Consider the following 24,692-nt stretch of genomic DNA (forward strand, 5'->3'; position numbering starts at 1 on the left):
ATCATTTAGACGGCTGCCTGACCCTATTAGACAGCACGACATCCGTCGATGAAAGCCGGACGGGCCAGGAAATGCTCTCATCGAACATTACGTTTAGGGCTTCCGCGCTCTTAGAAGGTGATTTACGGCGCCTTTCTCCGCTGCTGCAGTGAAATGAATAAGAGATGGGGCACCTTCTATAATGATAACACAATGGCTATCGATGAGCACTCCAGATCTGTCGGCAGGGCCTAGGTAATACATCTCGCTATAGATATCAACACTGCATCCGGGACCCCAGTACACGGGGCGAGTCAAAAGTCATCACCCCTCAATCTAAAATGTTTACACTGAATTTAAGATGGCGGAGGACTAGGGTAAAAAAAAAATGCTATCCACAGGTCTATTACAGGATAAATCAAATAAAGAGGTAGCGTCATAAAACAATGTAATTAGCCGCTGAGTTATACAATAAAATGTATCTGTATAGCGCCACCTGCTGTTTGTTCTTTTCCTTATTTTATGTCTGTCTCACTGAGCTGCTCGAACGCGCTCAGTTTAAATCTTTAACTGCCACCAGCCGTATGTTCTGTTAGAGGACATGGCCGTTACAGAGAGAGAGAGCTGCAGCAGAAAGTCCACGCCCTCTGAAGATAATCTAGCAGAACAATTGGAGCAGTGAATGAGGAGTACAGGGCTGGTTCTAGCATCTTCTAGATCAGGCATGCTCAACCTGCGGCCCTCCAGCTGTTGTAAAACTACAAATCCCAGCATGTCCGAACAGTCTACAGCCCTACAGCAGGGCATTGTGGGAGTTGTAGTTTTACAACAGCTGGAGGGCCGCAGGTTGAGCATGCCTGCTCTAGATTGTCATGTACCTCTTTAAGGGGTTATGCCAGAAAATTTCAGATAGGTGTGAGCCCCACCTCTGGGTCCCAAGTCCTGTGGCCACCGTAAATGGCTGGCTGTGCGTGTGTGGCTTTCTCCATCCACCAATAGACCCATTCTTGAGATAGGTGTGGGCGCCAGATGTGGTACCTGCAACCTTCAAACCAGGTCGGGTTTACCATATTTTTCTCATAATTTCAGCCCATACAATATCGCCACAGTGTGCTCAAATAATACTGCCAAAATAATATGTAGTGTGTAGTAATACTCCCATATAGTTCCCGCATAATACTGCAATTCAATTCAATACGTCACGCAGAGTCATTTTTGGCTTGCATCTGGAGTCCCCATCATCAGGGCAACTGCCCAGTTTGCCATCTTTTAAAAAAAAAAAGTCCCCGATAATAGATATTTGGGGGCTTCCTGACTCCATAGTTGCCATACTACATCCTACCCACGCACGCTGCTTGTTCAGGACGTGTATGTTCACAAAGTACACATTTCCGGCATTAAATTTGAGGAAATTAATGCAATTTAGCCTCGTATCGAGCACCGTCACGCTCCCCCTTTGCAACCAAAGCAGCATCACATGACTCAGTATGAAAGAGTCACCCCGACTGATTTCATTAAAGCACTCACGGTTTTAACCATCCAAGTCCATGTTAGGAGTGCAGTTCGAGCGGACGAATTTAAGTAGGTGCCAATGGTGGTGGAGCGCTGCTGGGCGGAAAAGCTGCTGCGTCCCGTCATCCAGTGCCCGCTCTCCTTCCAGATCTCAGTAGCTTCTGAATCTAAATTCTCCCTCAGATACTTTGCAATGCGTCCCCTCCCTTAAAGTATTTATTGCAGTGATTGCCAAGCTGAGAGTAGACTAACGGAAATCCTCGTGGGTATTTCTAAATGCTCTCTCTGTCTTCTACGTTTTACTGCGATCTCAGAAAAGTTTTTTTTTCGTGGAAGAAACTGGCCAGGGTTCCAGGGGACGGTCTACTTTTGGGGCGTGTTTCCGAAGAACGGGTGCTTGCTGGATCCCTTGGCTGAGGTTAAAAATAAAGGTGTACCAAGCTTTCGCTATGCGGTTTACATGGAAATTATTTTAGATGCATTTAACATTCACTGAACGGCTCCCATTTCGGTTCGCTGCCTCTGCACAGCAAAAAAAAAACAAGAGGAGCTGCATGTGGGTCAAGAGGATGGGCACAATGAATGCACAGAGGTTGGCACAGGAGGCCTGTAATTCCAAAAGACTTTTAATTACCTTCGTAATTGGTGCCATCATCCTAATTAATGCTGCTTACATTATTATAATACTGCAGGAGAGGTGGAAAAATCTGGCTATTAAAGAAGAATGTCCTGTCTAAGTACAGCAAATGATAGATCGGTGCTGTGCCCTAAATCACCCTGCAGAGTCCCAGTGCATCCTATGTGATGCAGCTTCAGCCTGTCACCTCTGCAACCTGCTTGTGATAGGTTTCTCCCTGTCAGTTCTTACATGCAGGAGGCAGGGGAGAGCAGTGTGAGGCTGCATCTCATAGAAATACACTGGAGATTCTGCACACAGCACTCACAGATACAATGACACCATTTCGTATCGAGCGCACGGATAGTTGTGTGGCTGGGGCGACTCCGTGGGAAGTCAGTGGCTGCCATATAGTTGCTCAACCCCAACACACACTCGGGTAATTTTCGTAAGAAGCCAGATTGCCTATCTGTATATTTTTGAAGTGTGGCAGGAAACCCACACAAATACGGGGGAAAAATACAAACTCTCCATGCTGGTGTCAAAATAATGCTGGCTACATCTGTAGTATAGACTTTTAGTATTAGTCAGGGGAGTTTTATAATTCAGTGTAGGGAATCACCTCCTAGATCACTGTATTGAAAGCTGCCAGGAGGGATTTGATAGAAGATTATGTAGTCCTGTAGTCCAGAAAGTCACCCAAGCACGGGAGACCGGCATCTAGGAAGTCAGCCACACAGGGGAGACCGGCATCTAGGAAGTCAGCCACACAGGGGAGACCCGACCTCCAGGAAGTCAGCCACACAGGGGAGACCCGACCTCCAGGAAGTCAGCCACACAGGGGAGACCCGACCTCCAGGAAGTCAGCCACACAGGGGAGACCCGACCTCCAGGAAGTAAGCCACACAGGGGAGACCCGACCTCCAGGAAGTAAGCCACACAGGGGAGACCCGACCTCCAGGAAGTCAGCCACACAGGGGAGACCCGACCTCCAGGAAGTCAGCCACACAGGGGAGACCCGACCTCCAGGAAGTCAGCCACACAGGGGAGACCTGACCTCCAGGAAGTCACCCACACAGGAGAGACTGGCATCCAGGAAGTCACCCACACAGGAGAGACTGGCATCCAGGAAGTCAGCCACACAGGAGAGACTGGCATCCAGGAAGTCAGCCACACAGAGGAGACTGGCATCCAGGAAGTCAGCCACACAGAGGAGACTGGCATCCAGGAAGTCACCCACACAGGAGAGACTGGCATCCAGGAAGTCAGCCACACAGGAGAGACTGGCATCCAGGAAGTCAGCCACACAGAGGAGACTGGCATCCAGGAAGTCATGCAACACAGGGAAGACTAACATCCTGCCTACACAGCAGAGCTGCTAGTCAGACCGGTGACCACATTACACAGCTGCCCATACTAAAAGGGTTCAATTGTATGGATACAACCGAGCTGGGATGAAACAAATTCCACCGTTAGAATACTGCTGCTGAGTTAGCATTATATTTCCCAAAAATAATTTCCCAAAAATTCCTAGAGGAGTTCTTTAATGGTATGACGGTATACGGAGGCAGATCAAGTCCACCTGTGTCTGCAGTGCAATCTGTACACATAGTGGGAGAAGTTTATCTAAATTATTGCAAGAAAAAGATTGGAGATGCCTATAGCGATCAGATTCCCGCTCTCATTTTTCATTGGTTGCTATGGGCAACCATTTCACATTTCCTTTGTTCTAATCATGATAAAGCTCTCCCTGTAGGTCAACCTTAAACATTTCCAACAGGAAACAATTCCAATCAAATGAAATTGTATTGGGAAATTGCCCCAAAATGGAACTTTGCGTTAATCCAACATGACCTGTGGAAATCTTTTTCTTTGCAAACCTGGAGCACCCATGAAGATATAATTACAGAATTGGGTCACCGCCCTCGGTAAAGCTTTCCCAACTAAAACATTGCAGCCCTACAAAGGACTGGTACAGCCAGAACGCTTTACAATTTAGTATCCCATATAACAATAGCTAAATTCAGTCTGCAGGAAAAGGTTCCTTTGTATCCTCGGTATAATGGTCAACATTCCCTCGGCTATTAGGGCATGTCTTCTATCTGCTGACAGTAATTACTGTCAGGTCTCCTGTGGTCATTAAATCCTGCAAGTTCAAAGCCTGTTCACCAGCAATGCTCTTCCTTCAGGATCAAGAGAACTGCCTCGTCTCCCCAAGCCTCTATGATAAGAACACACCAAGATGAGAAAAGAGGCTTCACGCAGATGGAGAACAAAAGCTCTGAGGGATCAGATGCTCTCAAGCAAAATAATACAGGGGCACAGTAGGTGATAATTTAAAAAAATTCCTTTGGTGATCTCAGCTGATACGACTCCAGTGTTGTCATTAAAAGGGTTGTTAGAAGGATTGATTCGCTAACAATAAAATGATCACAGGTTGTCTAGTTGCTGGGATCCTCAGTGATCAGCTTAATCTGTAGGGGAACCAAGCAGCGCCTCCGAAGGAGAAATTAAGTATTGCACAGTGCCCTTTTAAATCACTGTTCTGTAAAGCACATTCTAGGTCCTCCAAAACGAGGAACCAAGCATCCAAGAAGCGCCCCCGAAGGAGAAATTTAGTACTGCACAATACCCTTTTAAATCACTGTTCTACAAAGCATATCCTAGGTCCTCCAAAACGAGGAACCAAGCAGCGCCTCCTAAGGAGAAATTAAAAAGGACCTTTCACCGTTCCTGACAGGTCTGTTTAAATAGCTGCATGCATTTCCCATGTAATAACAATTCTTTAGCATCTATTCTTCTGTCTGTATGTTGTGCCATTCCTCTATTTTTCTACTAGAAGTTATGAATGAATTGCTATTAGCCTTCAGTAAGGGTACAGAAGGGTGGTAACCAGTTGGGGGGGGGGGGGGAGTACCTGCACAGACTCACTCTATCCAATCAGTGCTGCCATTTTAAGACTGTGCAGGGACACCCCCCCATGTGGTTACCTCCCCTCTGTACCCTTACTGCAGGCTGCTAGCAATTCATTCATAACTTCTAGTAGAAATAATAGAGGAATGGGACAACATGCAGACATAAGAATAGCTGCTCCAGAATTGCTAGTACGTGGAGAATGCATGAAGCTATTAAAACAGACATGGCAGGAGTGGTGAAAAGTCCTCTAAGTATTGCACAGTACCCTTTCATATCAGTGTTCTGTAAAGCGCATCCTAGGTCCTCCACCGCTAAGTAGCAAGCATTCAAGCAGCGCCCCTGAAGGAGAATTATGCATTGCACAGTTCTCTTTTAAATCTATGTTCTGGACAGCACAATCCTAGGTCCTCCACAGCGAGGAACACCCTTTGTAACCACTTTCTGTTCCAGCTATTAACAGGAATCCTGTAAAAAAATAAAAAAGTGATTTATCCTACATACAATGTACAAACCCATTTCCCAAAAAGTTGGGGCACTTTGTAAAATGTAAAGAAGAACCAAATGCAATGATAAGCAATCGTCATAGACCCATATTTTATTCAAGAGAGACCATCAACACATCTGATGCTGAAAGTGAGACATTTTACTATTTCATGAAAAAAAAAAATTAACTCATTTAGAACTTGATGGCAGCAACGCATCTCAAAAAAGTTGGGACATAGCCCTGTCTATCATTATGTAGCAACAGTCTGTAAATGTCTAGGAAGTGAGGAGACCAATAACTTGAGTTTTGGGAGAGGAACGTTGTCCCATTGTTGTCCGATGTCGGATTCTAGCTGCTCAGCACTCCTGGGTCGTCTTTGCCGGATTTTTCTTTTCATGAAGCGCCAAATGTTTTCTACTGTTGAAAGGTCCAGACTGCAGGCGGCCAGTTCACCACCCGGACTCTTCTTCCGTGAGGCCGAGCTGTTGTGATGGAGGCGGGAGATGGTTTAGTATTGTCTTGCTGAAATGTGCAAGGCCTTCCGTGAAAGAGGTTGGTGGATGCGTAAATTATTCTAAAACTTCTATATACTATTCAGCATTGATAGTGACTTTGCAGATGCGTAAGCTGCCCACGCCATAGACACTCATGCAACCTCATACCATCATAGAATGCAGGCTTTTCTACTGTGCTCTGATAACAAGCTGGATGGTCCCTCTCCTCTCGAGTCTGCAGTACATGGCGTCTGTGGTTTCCAAAAATAATTTCACATTTGGAGTCATCTGACTACAGAAGAGTTTTTCATTTTGCCTCAGTCCATTTTAAATAAGCTTTGGCCTAAAGAAGACGGTGGCGTTTCTGAATTATGTTTACATATGGCTTCTTCTTTGCAGGATACAGCTTTAACTCGCACTTGTGGATTGTAATGCGAATTGTGTTCACAGACAGTGGACATGGATTTCTCCTGATTCTCTGAATCTTTGGACAATGCTATGCATTGTAGATGGTGGGACATTAAAAGCCTTCACAATTTTGCTGAGGAACATTTTTCTTAAATTGTTCCAAAATTTTTAGATGCAGTTTTTCGCAGATTGGTAAAAACTCTGCCTCTCTAACATGCTCTGGCAGCAGATTGCTCCTTATTAGTACCACTTACTTTTCCAGCCTTATGCTGTACCCGTCCCTGCTTTGAGATGCGTTGCTGCCATCAAGTTCTAGATGAGTTAATTTTTTCATAAAGTGGTAAAATGTCTCACTTTCTACATCCGATATGTGTTGTATGATATATTAGGAATAAAATATGGGTCTTTGAGATTTGAGAATCATTGCATTATGTTCTTATTTACATCTTACCTAGCACCTAAACTTTTTTGGAATTTGGGATGTACATCTCCACTAGGCAGATGGCCAAGTTTTTGCAATGTGGAGGTGCGATGGCATGAACCAGCACAGGAAGGTGCTCCATTTAGAGACATCCACCCCTCCAAGTTCTGGATTAATAAATGACATACCGGTAACAAGGGGAATATATGGTTGAAAAGGTTTTCCGATATTTAAATACTGATGACCTGTCCTCTTGTGCACCGGGCAGTCGTTCTATGCGCACCCTCAAATGTACAAAGGGCTTTGCATTAAATTTTGAGTAAAACCTAAAATATGGGCAACTGAAGTGACAAATGTGCGACTCCATCTCCAACTATATTTGCATATGAACACTCAAAACTTTTTTTTTCCGGCAGTCAGAAGACACAAAGCCTGGCAGCTGAGGAAAATATATATATTTCCACAATACATCTCTCTTAAAAAGCCTAAAAAGCACGCACTGCGCTTAAAGACACAATGAAAGAATAACATGTGTCAACAGAGAGTATAATGAGGCCGCTCAGCTTACAGAAGGCGGCGTGAATGGAGAAGGAGGAATGTTTTGCAGCAGATGTAATTCCTCCGCAGACTATTGTGAGATCTCTCCGACTCGCTATAACCCATTCTGAGACGCTCTGCAGCCGGCGCGCGCTTTTGTGCTGGATTTTATCCTGATGCCGTTTGGATCCAGATAATTGCTGAAGAATCAGTCTTTTTTATTGCATACATTACTCAGATTTTTTTTTTTTTTTACTATGCACAATCTTGCTTAGCAGAAGAAACCCCTTTGGCCTCTTTCAACACGGGCATTGCGGGAAAAGGTGCGGGTGCGTTGCGGGAACATGCGCGATTTTTCTGCGCGAGTGCAAAACATTGTAATGCGTTTTGCACGCGCGTGAGAAAAATCGGCATGTTTGGTACCCAAACCCTTGGGATCGGTGTTCTGTAGATTGTATTATTTTCCCTGATAACGTGGTTATCAGGGAAAATAATAGCATTCTGAATACAGAATGCATAGTACAATAGCGCTGGAGGGGTTAAAAAAATAAATAAAAATAATTTAACTCACCTTAATCCACTTGCTCGCGCAGCCCGGCTTCTCTTCTGTGCTGTGTACAGGAAAAGGACCTGTGGTGATGTCACTCCGGTCATCACATGGTCCATCACCATGGTAAAAGATCATGTGATGGACCATGTGATGACCCGAGTGACGTCACCACAGGTCCTTTTCCTGTACACAGCACAGAAGAGAAGCCGGGCTGCGCGAGCAAGTGGATTAAGGGGAGTTAAATTATTTTTATTTATTTTTTAACCCCTCTAGCGCTATTGTACTATGCATTCTGTATTCAGAATGCTATTATTTTCCCTTATGACCATGTTATAAGGGAAAATAATAAAGATTGGGTCCCCATCCCGATCGTCTCCTAGCAACCGTGCGTGAAAATCGCACCGCATCCGCACTTGCTTGCGGATGCTTGCGATTTTCACGCAGCCCCATTCACATCTATGGGGCCTGCGTTGCGTGAAAAACACACAAAATAGAGCTTGCTGCGATTTTCACTCAACGCACAAGTGATGCGTGAAAATCACCGCTCATGTGAACAGCCCCATAAGAATGAATGGGTCCGGATTCAGTGCAGGGTGCAATGCGTTCAACTCACGCATTGCACCCGCGCGGGAAAACTCGCCCGTGTGAAAGGGGCCTTTAAGCCTCCATTTTGTGGCACTTTTTTTTTTTACTTAATCCAAAAATGCCTTAAAAAAGGTCAGCATTTTTATGGTAGTTTTTGAGGCTTTCTACACCGACCTCGATATTCCCTGGTGTGCTTGATTTATGACAAGGTGCCTCCTCCAGCTCGCAGCTGGTGTAGATTTCAGCCATCGCTTGCGTCAGAAAACTAGGGTAAATGATGGTAAATCAGCCGCAGCCACGCTACGCGCCCATTTCATAAAGTGGAGAGGTCGGCACGTAAATGGCATTGTGCAAATGGAGTTTGAAAAACTGCAAAATCACAGTTTGCTACTTTTTTTTTTTTTTTTTTTACACCCGTTTTCTGGCCTAGGGGGTTGATCAGTGACTCCCAGTGCGTTTTAATACATGCTTTGTTGTTTTTTTCTGTAAGCCACGCGTTTATAAGCCGTAAACTACGTAGCCTTCGCCCTCCCCACCCAATCTGTAAAAAAATAACATGTACACATTGTCATGAGTTTTTTCAAGTATTGCAACCTCTCCACCCCCCAAAAAAAATAATGAAATGGCACAAAAACAATAGAAAATGAGCGATTTTCAAAAAAAATTATTTAGACCCAAAAACACAACACAAAATATAAAAATGTACTGCATGTGATAGATTCCCAGACTGACGCCTTACAGCGAATATCTGCAAGTGGCGTTTTTGGATGAAAACAAAAAAATTTCGCAAAAAAAAATGCACATATAACCTGCCTAACAGGTTAATCTTGGGAGAATCTGTCACGGCGGATCTGCATAAAACATCCCTATGGCTCAGTCGCCGGATTCGGAGTTCTGGACCTTTTGTGTGTGACATCCTCGTGTACACAGAGAGACTTCATTGATCTTTTGTGTAAACGCTGGCAAAGCACCAACATCTCAGAAGGCAGATTTATCTACAGCGCCCGCCGCGTATATACTTGCTATAAGTGATAGTCCTAAAGGGATTGTCCACTTTTCAGTCACTTTACGTCCACTGCTCTCTGCTCTGGATAAGTGATGGAGGTTCTGTATGATCTATCTGCAAAAGTGACGTTAAAAGGGGCGCCTCCCACATAATACTGACATTCAGTGTACAAATAATACTGCCATCCAATGCATAAATATTACTGTCATACTCCTATATAATGTTCATAGAACACTGCCATATATTTACCACACAATACTGCCATTTGGGACCCAATATAACACTGCTCTATGCTTTCCACATAACACTGACATTCGGTACCCAAATAATATCTTCATACCACCATATAGTGCTCACACTATACTTACATATATTTCCCACAGATTACTGCCACTAAATACCTCCATACTGTCATACACTGCCCATATAACCCTGACATATACTGCATTTTCCACACAGTACTGCCATTCAGTATCCAAATACCTCCGTGCCACCACATAATCTCCATAAAACACACAATACTGCCACTCAGTAAACAATAATACCTGCCATGATATTGTTGAAAATTTTACAATACTACCATTTACAGTCCTGATAATACAGCTATATAATGCATAACACCTCAACGCATACATATACAGCACCCATATAACACTGCCATATATTTCCCACATAATACTGCCATTCAGTGTCTCAACAATGCTTCTATACAACGCCTCAATTAAGAAGGTGTTATAATAAAACCTGCTACGTTCTCAGGTTGTGCCTTGGAGCAGCCCCCTCAGGAAATGGGGGCCCAGTTTACCACCCCCTAAAGCCGACCCTGCACAACACAACGCTATATTAAGGAGTATACTTTATAACGCATATTTTACCGCAATCTCTAATTGGCGGTAAAATAACCTAATGGCGGTTTTATTTTAAGAGCACGGATTATAAAAAGAAATGCGCCTAGATAGCGGGGTTTTATATAAGGGCTGAGCGCGGCGATTTAGGACAGAGCCGTTCCTAGGCGCCTGTTGTGAAATGTAAATCAATGGCGGTGATATAATTAGCGCACTGTCACTTTAATTGCATTTATTTAATGAAAGCAGAGTTCACAGTTACAGTAAGAAATCCATTCAACAACCTGGAGCGGGCGGCGAGACTTCTTCACGGATAAACCGCCCTCACGTCAATGCTACTCGCCTGCCATAAATTTAAGGCAAAAAGACGATGGCTTAGACAAATAACGCCGCTTGAAAGTTAATGCCGCCTCCGAAAATCACAGATCACATTAGAACTCATTATTTTCGGACCGTGAGAGCAGCACGTAACAAATTGATAACCCATAGGGTGACATTACGGGTCCGGTAGAGGCTCTCGGTGGCTGTGAACCCAATTAAAACTCCAGTGAATAAATCAATGTAAGCGTATTAGCCGTGGACAGATTACATGGAGCGTTCTCTACGAGCCCCGGGGTAGCATTTGTAAAACCGTCAGGGATTTAACAAATACCCATGAATACAACCGTCTGGTCTCCTAGTGCAGGGAAACACAGATACCTGCGCCGACTAATTGTGAGCGCGAAAAAACATCCGTCTTTTATTATAAAGGACAATTAATCCAGCGAATAATCCCGCTCATCTCCATAGGCGCGGGCAGCGGATGGCTCAGTGGTTAGCACAGCGCTGGTGCCCTGGGACTGAATCTGACCCTGGAGAGGATCTGAATGGAGTACTGCAGGTATATACATACCGCCATGTTTGTGTAGACCACCGGAGGAGATGAGGGGCCACTATCCACCTATACAGGACAGGGACGGTGATTGTTTTAACAGCATTCACTGACCATACTTGGCACGGGTCTGGTATGGGTGCTCTGGCGCCTTATGACACCCGAGCTCCCACTCTAATGACTAGGATCAGAGGGACCCCAATGACAGGCCTCTTGGTCTGCCAGTCCAATTTTCACAGACATAACAGAAGTACAATCTCAGTCATCCGGATAGGTCATCAATATCAGATCAGTGAGGGTCCGACGCTTGCCACAGCGCCATACATTGAATAGTGGTCATGATTGGTATTGCAGCCGGGCCCATTCACATGAACCAGATGCACATAGGACATACGACCTAAGAACGTGACAGACATCACTGGCTGATCGGTGGGGATGCCAGGAGTCGGGCCCTTGCCAATCAGATATCAGATATTTATGACCTATCCTGAATATACATCATTAAAGGGTTTATCCGAGCCTGGAAATGCCCCCCCCCCCCCCCCATATGCCAAGCCCCTCACACTGATTCTACTTACCCGATTCCCCGTACGGTTGCCGACACGCCGCTGCTTCTTCCCGCGCGCGGATAAAAACATCCGGTGTCGGGGAGGCAGCCAATGTCCTTGCCTGCCATTGGCTGCCCCCCTGACACTGGATGTTTTGGGGGCCTGGTCCTATGGGGGGCATTTCCAGTCTCAGATAACCCCTTTAATATTAAACTTCTGCAAAACAGCTTTAGGATTAGCAATTCTGACCCTAGATTTACAAAAAAATAAAAAAATAAAAATTATAATAAAAAAAAATTACATTTATAGAAATAAATTGCTAGAAAAAAGGTAAAAAAATAAACTTTTCCCTTACTTAATGCTTTACTATGAAAAAAACTACACATCAGGCCTCTTGCACATGAACATTTTTTTTTTTCCGTTTATGTTCCAATTTTTGCGTTCCGTATACAAAACATTCATTTCAATGGATCCGTTTCCATATTTCTGTTCTGTTCAAAGACAGATCATGACCTGCTATTGTCCGCATACCAGACAAGGATAGGACTGTTCTATCAGGGACCAGCTGTTCCATTCCGCAAAAAACGGAATGCACGGGACGTCATCCGTATTTTTTGAGGATTTGTTTTTTTTTGCAGACCGCAAAATACTGAAAAAGCCATACGGTCGTGTGCAAGAGGCCTAATTCATATCTCCGCATTGGTAAAGACCCAGGCTCTATAACTGTCACATTATCTATTCCACACAGTAAAAACCGTAAGAAACACCTAAAATACACGCCAGAACTACAGCTTTTGTCCATCTTGGGGCTTCTTGCTTTAGGGAATTGCATTGTTATTGCTCGTCACCCAGCAATGTGACAGAGGAGGACGACTCAGGGACTTGCAGAGGATTTAGAAAGGAAGCGATCTCGCACACAAGGTAAACATTGATGCTTGAGGAGTCACAGAGGGGTTAATAGCGAACGATCCCTGAAATTCTCATCTAACGCTGGCAGTACCTGGGCCTCGGGGTGGCTTTCATACCTTTAGAAATATCTTCCCTCTCCGCCGCTTCACACCAGCGTTACCACTTCATTTTCTGATCATAATTTGTAAAGAATAAAAAAATATAAAAATCACACCTTAGATATCGGATCTCAGCTCCGAGCATCTCCTGAGAAGCCGCATCCCGTGTACTCTGCGGTGCCTCTCCCGTAGCATTGCGGGGGGGGGGAGGTCATCAGTAATAATAACTTGGACAACCCCTTTAATGCTAGAAGCATCAGGTACTTATGCACCCGGCTAACAGCTGCAGGTGCCCTCCTGAACTCAACCGTATCACCGTCACTGTGATAGAGTTGAATACTGTGGCGAAGGCAGCAGTATATTGTGCTGCGCTGTGGTATTTGGTTCTGCTGGGGCGGGATTTTGTGCTGCACTGTGGTATTTGATGCTGCTGAGGTGGTATTTTGTGCTGCACTGTGGAATTTGGTTCTGCTGATGTGGTATTTTGTGCTGCACTGTGGTATTTGATGCTGCTGAAGCTGTATATTGTGCTGCACTGTGGTATTTGATGCTGCTGAAGCTGTATTTTGTGCTGCACTGTGGTATTTGATGCTGCCGAGGTGGTATTTTGTGCTGCACTGTGGTATTTGGTTCTGCTGATGTGGTATTTGGTTCTGCTGAGACGGTATTTTGTGCTGCACTGTGGAATTTGATGCTGCTGAAGCTGTATTTTGTGCTGCACTGTGGTATTTGATGCTGCCGAGGTGGTATTTTTTACTGCACTGTGGTATTTGATGCTGCTGAGACGGTATTTTGTGCTGCACTGTGGTATTTGATGCTGCTGAGGCGGTATTTTTTACTGCACTGTGGTATTTGATGCTGCCGAGGTGGTATTTTTTACTGCACTGTGGTATTTGATGCTGCCGAGGTGGTATTTTTTACTGCACTGTGGTATTTGATGCTGCTGAAGCTGTATTTTGTGCTGCACTGTGGTATTTGATGCTGCTGAGGCGGTATATTGTGCTGCACTGTGGTATTTGATGCTGATGTGGTATTTGGTTCTGCTGAGACGGTATTTTGTGCTGCACTGTGGTATTTGATGCTGCTGAAGCTGTATTTTGTGCTGCACTGTGGTATTTGATGCTGCTGAGACGGTATTTTGTGCTGCACTGTGGTATTTGATGCTGCTGAGGCGGTATTTTTTACTGCACTGTGGTATTTGATGCTGATGTGGTATTTGGTTCTGCTGAGACGGTATTTTGTGCTGCACTGTGGTATTTGATGCTGCTGAAGCTGTATTTTGTGCTGCACTGTGGTATTTGATGCTGCCGAGGTGGTATTTTTTACTGCACTGTGGTATTTGATGCTGCTGAAGCTGTATATTGTACTGCACTGTGGTATTTGATGCTGCTGAGACGGTATTTTGTGCTGCACTGTGGTATTTGATGCTGCTGAGGCGGTATTTTTTACTGCACTGTGGTATTTGATGCTGCTGAGGCGGTATTTTTTACTGCACTGTGGTATTTGATGCTGCCGAGGTGGTATTTTTTACTGCACTGTGGTATTTGATGCTGCCGAGGTGGTATTTTTTACTGCACTGTGGTATTTGATGCTGCCGAGGTGGTATTTTTTACTGCACTGTGGTATTTGATGCTGCTGAAGCTGTATTTTGTGCTGCACTGTGGTATTTGATGCTGCTGAAGCTGTATTTTGTGCTGCACTGTGGTATTTGATGCTGCTGAGGCGGTATATTGTGCTGCACTGTGGTATTTGATGCTGGTAAGACGGTATTTTGTATTGTTATTCCAGGCCTCCCCCCCCCCAGGCACCATACAGATACATTTCAATAAATACCTCATTGGCTATGCTAAATTTTCAATTGAATGTAATTACAAAATTATTCAGATCCAGGTGCTGGTTTAAAGAAGTAGAATATTTTTTGTGGGACAACCCCTTTTAAGCTGACCATCTCTCCTGACTGCCCTATACACACGTCAGCTCGGCATGTACTCCAAATGATGAGGGGGGTTAATCTCTGATAGTGGCATCCAATTGGAAATCCAGCTGCACGATCCTCATCTATCCTGACAGCTACATACACATTAGATGGTCGGCCAGTCCCACCGAATTTGCAGGTTGGGCCAGCACACGCCTAACACTTGGTGCAGAAATAACGGCTGCCATAAGTCATCACTGGTGATCCAGCACTTCCTGATCCTTGAACTGCAATCAGTTCTCCTCCTTGAAGGAGGAAAAAAAAAAATCTGAGTTCTCCACTTAACTTCCGCTGATGGGTAATTAGTTTGAAGCTGTAGAAATTTTCTTTTTTCTACAAATGAAAAACACACTTGACCTTCATGGCGCCAATTAAAAGCGGCTGTCAGAAAACAATTATGTCTTATGCCTTTCAGTGACTCTCAGAGTTCTATTCATGAGAGGAGACAAAAACATTTCATCAAGGGAAAATCATAGCAACTATAAAAAGGGAAATAGGCAGAGTGCTGAAGACAACACCTACTGGATCCCAGCAGCAGCCGCCCTCGCCATGCCCCCGCCCACGACATCTCCTGGCCATGCCCCCACCCCACACGCCGCCCTCGCCATGCCCCCCACACGCCACCCTCGCCATGCCCCCCACACGCCACCCTCGCCATGCCCCCGCCCACCCCACACGCCGCCCCTTGCCATGCCCGCCCCCCACACGCCGCCCTCGCCATGCCCGCCCCCCACACGCCGCCCTCGCCATGCCCCCCACACGCCACCCTCGCCATGCCCCCCACACTCCACCCTCGCCATGCCCCACCCACACTCCACCCTCGCCATGCCCCACCCACACTCCACCCTCGCCATGCCCCACCCACACTCCACCCTCGCCATGCCCCACCCACACTCCACCCTCGCCATGCCCCACCCACACTCCACCCTCGCCATGCCACACCCACACTCGCCATTTTCCCACACAAACGCGCCGCCGTCACCATGCCCACCACACACGCCGCCCTTGCCATGCTCCCACACGCCGCCCTCACCATGCCACCACCCAAACGCCGCCCCCCCCACACACGACGTCCCCTGGCCATGCCCCCACCCACATGCTGCCCTCAGCATGCCACCACCCACACGCCGCCCTCGCCATGCCACCGGCACCACCCACACGCCGCCCTCACCATGCCACCACCCACATGCCGCCCGCACCAGGCCACCACCCACACGCCGCCCTCACCATGCCCCCTTTTTCCAAACTGATCAGCATCAAAAAGTTGAAAAATCAGGTTTGGAGATTTTGTTTTTAACACCAAATCCATAGTGTAGGAGGATGATAGACGTCCCTCCATATGAAACCCTAAGCAGATGAAGGCAACAGAATTTCAGCTGCAGAAATTTGCGCAACAAATCTGCGGTGGGTGAATATACCCATCAACTACTGTGTACACCCGGACAAGGGTTGATATACCCACACATGCCAACTCGCCTGGAACATCTGGGAGGCCCCAGAAAAAGTGGAAAACCCCCCAATCTGGACATCTAGAAGAGTTGGCAAATCATCCAGGGGCTGTAGTAGCCCTCCCGGACAACAGAAATGGAAGTGCGTGGAGCCTGGAGGCTGCATCATCAGACTCTGCTCCACAATCCGGGGTGGTGGAGCCATTTCAAGGGTGTGACCTATAGTAAAAGAACTGTGGTATTAGAAAAGGGACATGTCAACTCTCCCAAAAAACATTGGTGGCTCACAATATGCAGCCTAAACTAAGGCCTTCAAAACAATTGGCAATTAAGGATATTCCGGAATGCAATAAGTGGATCCCACCATTACAACCACCACATGGACACAGCGTTCTCTACTACCCTAGACGCTTCTTCTAACCTTCGTGCCCTGCAATTCCAGACCGGCTCATTATTTTGCAAGTACAGGCAGGGCTACTAATTGGGAACGGATTTAAGTCGGTATTAGCAGATGTATTCCACCGACCTCGTCTGAATGCTGAAAGCAGCTGCATGCGGAACACTTCCTGGGCGTCTTCTGCTGGCTGGCGGCAAAGACTCAGCTGAGTAAATATATCTTTGAACTCCAAAAGAAATATGTCAAAAAAAATATCTGCCCAGTTTAACCTATTTATTTCCTCTGGAAACTTCCATACTCTGCAGGTTGCATCTGAAAATTTTCCTATGCCAGAGCTCGCTGCACTAAACTGGATTTGTGGCCATCACAGTTGTACAGAAGTGTATCTGATGGGAAGCTCCTGTGCTCCTCAGCTATCATGAGATGTCCACAACCTATAGATACCATAAGACATGTTGTGTTTGGACCTCACAGGTAGTCTACTGCCTATGGAGGCCTGGTGGACCCTCCCCCGAGGTCTGCAATGCTGTAGACATCTGGTAGCTACTCCTATCCCTCTGCTCGAAAAATAGGAGTGTATGTTTGAGCTAAATGTGCACGTTCCAGAGATTATATAAGATAGAAATATTACATTGTAACAACCCAACCCATAGGGGGGCAGCGCTAATGCCATAGTTATCAAGACCCCCATATCTTGCCACAACATTTTTTGTGTCGGTAAATTGAGGTGCAGTGACCATTAGAACCCCATTTGCCATCACTTTATTCATAGGAAAACCCCTTTAATGATAAAATTCCTGCAGCCACCACTAGAGGGAGCTTTGAGACATGGAGCAGTTTCATCAATCTATTCACTACAGTTTTATGGCTTACAGTTTTTAAGTGGTCTGAAAGGAAGGTTGGTCTTCACGAGAAGACGTGGCGGACAGACTCCCTATCATTTTCAGCAGGAACTGGCATCAATTTTTGTTCAAATCTACATCTTGGTTGGGTTAGATATTTATTGCATCAAATCTATTAAGGGGCCTGTGTCTCTTACTACATTTGGCACATCTTGATGTGCTCCCTGCTGTTTATACAGTAGGCAATAAAACAGCATAACGTAGACACATGAGCTCCCCCTAGTGGCAGTTAATGGAGCCAGAATTTTAGCTTTTAAATCTAATGTCTATGCTGGGTATTTGCAGCTCCGTGTCAGAAAAACTAAATTCTAAATCCTATAAATATATGAAGAAAATATCAGACACAGAATTTTGGGTGTTTTCAGTGTAAATAGGTGGACAATCTCAGTTTATCTGTCTATAGCCTCCAGCTCACTTCCATTCCACCTACGTAAAATAACTCTGGTTACGCGTTTTTATGTGGTTTTAGAAGACTATCACCCTCCAGCGTGAAATAATATAATATCAGAACGAATGGGATGAAAGTAAATATCATAGCTGAAGGACTTATTCTGGTCTGGTTGATACGGCGGGCACTACCCCCACCACTAATAAGCCTACGACTCTTATCTGGATGCAGCTACATGGCAACACATTATGTGAGGCTGAAGCCTTCTTGATAAAAGTAATTAAAGAATGTATTTAAGATGATGACTAATTCCCCTTATCTTATCCGGCTTGGTTAATTGGACGTACATCAGGCTGTTTACTTTTTCTGAAGAACGTGGAGCTGGGTTTGCTGGCAGGATGAGGTCATTTGGAGAGGTCTGGCCGGGAGCCGCAGCCGAAATATTCTCGCGCGTTAAGAGGCTCTTGATTACAAACAAGTGGCTTAGTCAAAAAGAAAAAAAACAACAAAATTGAGCAAATTTTGTCTCCGTTTATAGCCCCCGATAGACCATTCAGGCTGCTCCTGTACTGTATCGGAAAAGAAGAAGTGTGGAACATGGTCATGTCCAGGTGATCGCAGCCGGAACAGAAGCGTGAAATGAAGATAAAAAGGAATTAATTCACTGGTAGACCTTGTACGCTCAGGAAGGAAAGTGAGATAAGGTATAGAGCAGTGTTTCTTAAATTAGGTTTTAAGGAACCACAGAGTTCTTCAAGGAGGTCTCAAGGGTCCTCCAAGATGAAAAGTGGTTGAATGGAAGACGAAGGCTGGTTTAGCACTGGCATCATTTTAGGAAGTCAATTACACTGGTTCCTCAAGTTACAGTGGCCTCAGGCTACAATATGTTCAACATAAGGGTCGCCCAGGGAAGGGGGAATCTGATAAAGCTCAGAGGGGGAAAAAAACATTTAAAGAAGCATTATTGTCCCATGAAACATATTCAGCATTTTCGAAACATGACTTTTGTCATTATACGTGAAAGCCATTGAGTTATTCCATAAAATGACCCCTGAGCTGTGACAGGGAGAGAGCTGCGGCAGAAAAGACACACCCCTGAGCTGTGACAGGGAGAGAGCTGCGGCAGAAAAGACACACCCCTGAGCTGTGACAGGGAAAGAGCTGCGGCAGAAAAGACACACACCACACGCTGTGACAGGGAGAGAGCTGCGGCAGAAAAGACACACCCCTGAGCTGTGACAGGGAGAGAGCTGCGGCAGAAAAGACACACCCCTGAGCTGTGACAGGGAGAGAGCTGCGGCAGAAAAGACACACCCCTGAGCTGTGACAGGAAGAGAGCTGCGGCAGAAAAGACACACCCCTGAGCTGTGACAGGGAGAGAGCTGCGGCAGAAAAGACACACCCCTGAGCTGTGACAGGGAGAGAGCTGCGGCAGAAAAGAGACACCCCTGAGCTGTGACAGGGAGAGAGCTGCGGCAGAAAAGACACACCCCTGAGCTGTGACAGGGAAAGAGCTGCGGCAGAAAAGACACACACCACACGCTGTGACAGGGAGAGAGCTGCGGCAGAAAAGACACACCCCTGAGCTGTGACAGGGAGAGAGCTGCGGCAGAAAAGACACACCCCTGAGCTGTGACAGGGAGAGAGCTGCGGCAGAAAAGACACACCCCTGAGCTGTGACAGGAAGAGAGCTGCGGCAGAAAAGACACACCCCTGAGCTGTGACAGGGAAAGAGCTGCGGCAGAAAAGACACACACCACACGCTGTGACAGGGAGAGAGCTGCGGCAGAAAAGACACACCCCTGAGCTGTGACAGGGAGAGAGCTGCGGCAGAAAAGACACACCCCTGAGCTGTGACAGGAAGAGAGCTGCGGCAGAAAAGACACACCCCTGAGCTGTGACAGGGAAAGAGCTGCGGCAGAAAAGACACACACCACACGTTGTGACAGGGAGAGAGCTGCGGCAGAAAAGACACACCCCTGAGCTGTGACAGGGAGAGAGCTGCGGCAGAAAAAGACACACCCCTGAGCTGTGACAGGGAGAGAGCTGCGGCAGAAAAGACACACCCCTGAGCTGTGACAGGAAGAGAGCTGCGGCAGAAAAGACACACCCCTGAGCTGTGACAGGGAAAGAGCTGCGGCAGAAAAGACACACACCACACGCTGTGACAGGGAGAGAGCTGCGGCAGAAAAGACACACCCCTGAGCTGTGACAGGGAAAGAGCTGCGGCAGAAAAGACACACACCACACGCTGTGACAGGGAGAGAGCTGCGGTAGAAAAGACACACCCCTGAGCTGTGACAGGGAGAGAGCTGCGGCAGAAAAGACACACACCACACGCTGTGACAGGGAGAGAGCTGCGGCAGAAAAGACACACACCCTGAGCTGTGACAGGGAGAAAGCTGCGCCAGAAAAGACACACACCCCTGAGCTGTGACACGGAGAGAGCTGCGGCAGGAAAGACACACCCCAGAGCTGTGACAGGGAGAGAGCTGCGGTAGAAAAGACACACCCCTGAGCTGTGACAGGGAGAAAGCTGCGGCAGAAAAAGACACACACCCTGAGCTGTGACAGGGAGAGAGCTGCGGCAGAAAAGACACACACCCTGAGCTGTGACAGGGGGAGAGCTGCGGCAGAAAAGACCCACCCCTGAGCTGTGACAGGGAGAGAGCTGCGGCAGAAAAGACACACCCCTGAGCTGTGACAGGCAGACAGTTGCAGCAAAAGAAACACACCCCTGAGCTGTGACAGGGAGAGAGCTGCGGCAGAAAAGACACACCCCTGAGCTGTGACAGGGAGAGAGCTGCGGCAGAAAAGACACACCCCTGAGCTGTGACAGGGAGAGAGCTGCGGCAGAAAAGACACACCCCTGAGCTGTGACAGGAAGAGAGCTGCGGCAGAAAAGACACACCCCTGAGCTGTGACAGGGAAAGAGCTGCGGCAGAAAAGACACACACCACACGCTGTGACAGGGAGAGAGCTGCGGCAGAAAAGACACACCCCTGAGCTGTGACAGGGAGAGAGCTGCGGCAGAAAAGACACACCCCTGAGCTGTGACAGGAAGAGAGCTGCGGCAGAAAAGACACACCCCTGAGCTGTGACAGGGAAAGAGCTGCGGCAGAAAAGACACACACCACACGTTGTGACAGGGAGAGAGCTGCGGCAGAAAAGACACACCCCTGAGCTGTGACAGGGAGAGAGCTGCGGCAGAAAAGACACACCCCTGAGCTGTGACAGGGAGAGAGCTGCGGCAGAAAAGACACACCCCTGAGCTGTGACAGGAAGAGAGCTGCGGCAGAAAAGACACACCCCTGAGCTGTGACAGGGAAAGAGCTGCGGCAGAAAAGACACACACCACACGCTGTGACAGGGAGAGAGCTGCGGCAGAAAAGACACACCCCTGAGCTGTGACAGGGAAAGAGCTGCGGCAGAAAAGACACACACCACACGCTGTGACAGGGAGAGAGCTGCGGTAGAAAAGACACACCCCTGAGCTGTGACAGGGAGAGAGCTGCGGCAGAAAAGACACACACCACACGCTGTGACAGGGAGAGAGCTGCGGCAGAAAAGACACACACCCTGAGCTGTGACAGGGAGAAAGCTGCGCCAGAAAAGACACACACCCCTGAGCTGTGACACGGAGAGAGCTGCGGCAGGAAAGACACACCCCAGAGCTGTGACAGGGAGAGAGCTGCGGTAGAAAAGACACACCCCTGAGCTGTGACAGGGAGAAAGCTGCGGCAGAAAAAGACACACACCCTGAGCTGTGACAGGGAGAGAGCTGCGGAAGAAAAGACACACACCCTGAGCTGTGACAGGGGGAGAGCTGCGGCAGAAAAGACCCACCCCTGAGCTGTGACAGGGAGAGAGCTGCGGCAGAAAAGACACACCCCTGAGCTGTGACAGGCAGACAGTTGCAGCAAAAGAAACACACCCCTGAGCTGTGACAGGGAGAGAGCTGCGGCAGAAAAGACACACCCTGAGCTGTGAGAGGGAGAGAGCTGCTGCAGAAAAGACACACCCCTGAGCTGTGACAGGGAGAGAGCTGTGGCAGAAAAGATACACCCCTGAGAAGGGGCAACTGGAGCAATGAACGGGGAGATCTCTGGATCCATGTGAGGTACAGGGCTGGTTCTAGCTTTGTTAGAAAGATATTGTCATGGCCTATATGATGTCTGATTTTAATCTGTTTACATTAATTATGGGATAACCCCTTTAAGAAGGTCCAAGTGCACACCATAATGCCACCTGGATACTTGTGCAGTGTGAAGCAGCTATCATCAGCACCGGAATAGCAGGATATATAAATACCTCCGTAGGTCAAGCCAAAATGCCAGATTGATAACAATGCACTTAGCTCTCGGGCTGTTATCGGGTTCTGTTTGTGTTCTTATACTCAAAATGCCTTGAAACTTCCTTTATCAGAATCCCACGTCCTTGGAACCTAGTGAACAATGATACACTCATTCTACAAGTGGACGAGCCGTGAGCCTTGTCCTCAGGATTCCCCTACACTATTAGCAAAGCTGATACTACTGCATAAACTACAAGCCAATGTCCATGCATAAACGGACACAGGTTCTGAGGTTTACGCCCTTTCGGAGTTTGTGTTCCTTTTAGCAACCATTCAGATTGACTGATCAGTGATTGACTGCTTTTTTTTATTCACCCAAAAAGGGGCCCATTCTGTTAGGGGCATCTAGATGCAATAATATTGGTAAACGTACCTGCTCTGACCAGTGACTTGACTGCAGCTCATTGGCGCTCTGCATCTTTTTTTGTTAATCTCCAGGTGCTGCTCTGTTACTTCCCCTGTGCTTTACATCGCAGCTCTGCTTGTTTAGATGGATTGCTCTATGTAAGCACACACCCACCTATAAACTCGCCAGGAAGTGAATACATGGGGGGGGGGGGCAGACTTCCATTACGGTCAAGATAAAAAACGGCGGTACTACTCTCAGGAGCCAAAACGTAACGACTCATTACCCATCAGTATCCACTTAATATTCTATTCCCACTACTCCCCCATGGACCCACTGAGTATTTGGTATGGGTCTGAGAGGCTCATTAATACCCCCTTATTTCACAATCAGTGGGTCACTGTACTCAAAGGGGTTTTACACTAATGACCTATCCTCAGGATAGACCTTCAGTATCCGATCGGTGGGGGTCCGACATCCAGGACACCCACCGATCAACTATTTGAGTAGACCGTGACGCTCCAGTGAGCGCTGCGGTCTTGTTGCACCTTACCCTAGACCACGGACGTCACAGTCATCGGTCACGGGGCCTAGGTACAGCTAAGTCCCATTCAGGTGAAAGGGCCTGAGCTGCGATACCAAGCACAGCCACTATCCAATGGACGGCGCTGTACTTGGTAAGCTGTGAGGAGGCTGCAGCTAATTGGGTATGGGCTCCCAGGTGTCAGACCCCCACCAATCAGATATTGATGACCTATCAAGAGGATATGCCATCAGTACAAAACAATCGGAAAAGACCTATAAAAAAACTTTTTCCAAGATTAGAAAAAATTTGGGCATAGTCCGGGGCTGGTAATAACGAAATAAGCAGAATTGCCTGCCGCTCCAAATCCTCCCACCAATCACTGTTCTGAAAGGTACACTGCTGCAGCCAGTGCTTGGCTGCAGTGGGCAAATGCTGTCGACATTATATCAGCACTGAGGTCAACCCTGCCAACAAAGAGAAGCGGGGAGTCTATTCCACAGGTACTGCTTATTTTATGCCAGCCCCTGCCCAAATTTTTCCTATTCTTGGACAATCCCTTTGAGGCTTTTCTCAGGTGCTAATTAAATATACGCAATAGCATACAAGACCGAGGTTGACGAACATAACAGGGAGTTCACAGACCGTTCACCTGCATGTGCCCTCATCAGGGCATTGCCCAATTTCGGCATGCTGGAGAACACTTGATCCTCCTTGCCCGTCATGCACATCCATTCCCCAAGGTCACAAAATAATGAAATATTATCCCGTATTATTCAGTACTGCGCAGGCGGATAAGTAGGGATATTGATCAAGGACACATTAAGCGCCAGCCCCAATATTTTCGGATGGCACGCTACTACGTTATCCCCCCTCCCTTTAGCGCCACAGGGGTTAATCGGCATCCTTCCACTGTTTATGGAGCAGTGAGGAACTGGAAAGCATCTGTATGAAGCACAGTAATTTTCCATTGTCCCGGGTTCACTTTGTTTCAGTATGCAGCGCCTCTGATTATACAGCGCGCAGACAGCTTGTAGTTTTGCAAATTAAGCTTTCTTCAATCCTTCCACCGCCCCCTTGCAGCCTCTGATTTGTCTTATTCTTTCCATGTCAGCGCTCATCCACACTCGCTTCCTTCATCTTCTATTCCCGTCTTGTAAATGTTTATTTTTTGACAAACTGTTTTCTCTATCGAAATGACACTTGTGGCCTTTTTTTTTTTTTTTGCTTCGCCAGAAAGACTTAAAAAAAAATAATAATAAAAAAAAAAAAAATCTGGATATTTTGACTCTACTAAGAGGTGAACGGCTGCAGAACATCGCCACCTAGTGGACAAAGTATTAAGAAAAGCAGAAAATTCTGGATGTGTTGGAAGCGGGAAAAGTGAGCAAGCATAAGGATCTGAGCGACTTCGACAAGGTCCAACTTGTGATGGTCAGAGCATCTCCAAAATGTCAGGTCTGGTGGGGTGTTCCCAGTATGCAGTGGTTAGTTACCTACTAAAAGTGAAAGGGATAAAACTGGCAGAAAGAGTTAAAAGGGATTATCCGGTGAATAACCAATAGGTTAACCAATGTCAG

The 24,692-nt window shown here is 46.9% G+C and overlaps 1 protein-coding gene across 3 annotated transcripts in view; it reads right to left on the reverse strand.

The window, feature by feature from the left end:
- GPSM1 (G protein signaling modulator 1) overlaps positions 1-24,692 on the reverse strand; it is a 182,483-nt gene that overhangs the window by 58,100 nt on the left and 99,691 nt on the right. Inside the window, exon 1 of one of the 3 annotated variants that reach the window (XM_044306179.1) lies at positions 1,507-1,690. The exons of the other annotated variants lie outside the window; for them this stretch is intronic. The gene's annotated coding sequence lies outside the window, so the exon portion shown is untranslated. Of the gene's footprint in view, positions 1-1,506; positions 1,691-24,692 lie in introns of those variants that run through there. 3 annotated transcript variants of the gene reach the window in all.

Source organism: Bufo gargarizans, chromosome 9, assembly GCF_014858855.1.
Source record: "Bufo gargarizans isolate SCDJY-AF-19 chromosome 9, ASM1485885v1, whole genome shotgun sequence".
In the NCBI taxonomy this organism is placed as follows: domain Eukaryota; kingdom Metazoa; phylum Chordata; class Amphibia; order Anura; family Bufonidae; genus Bufo; species Bufo gargarizans.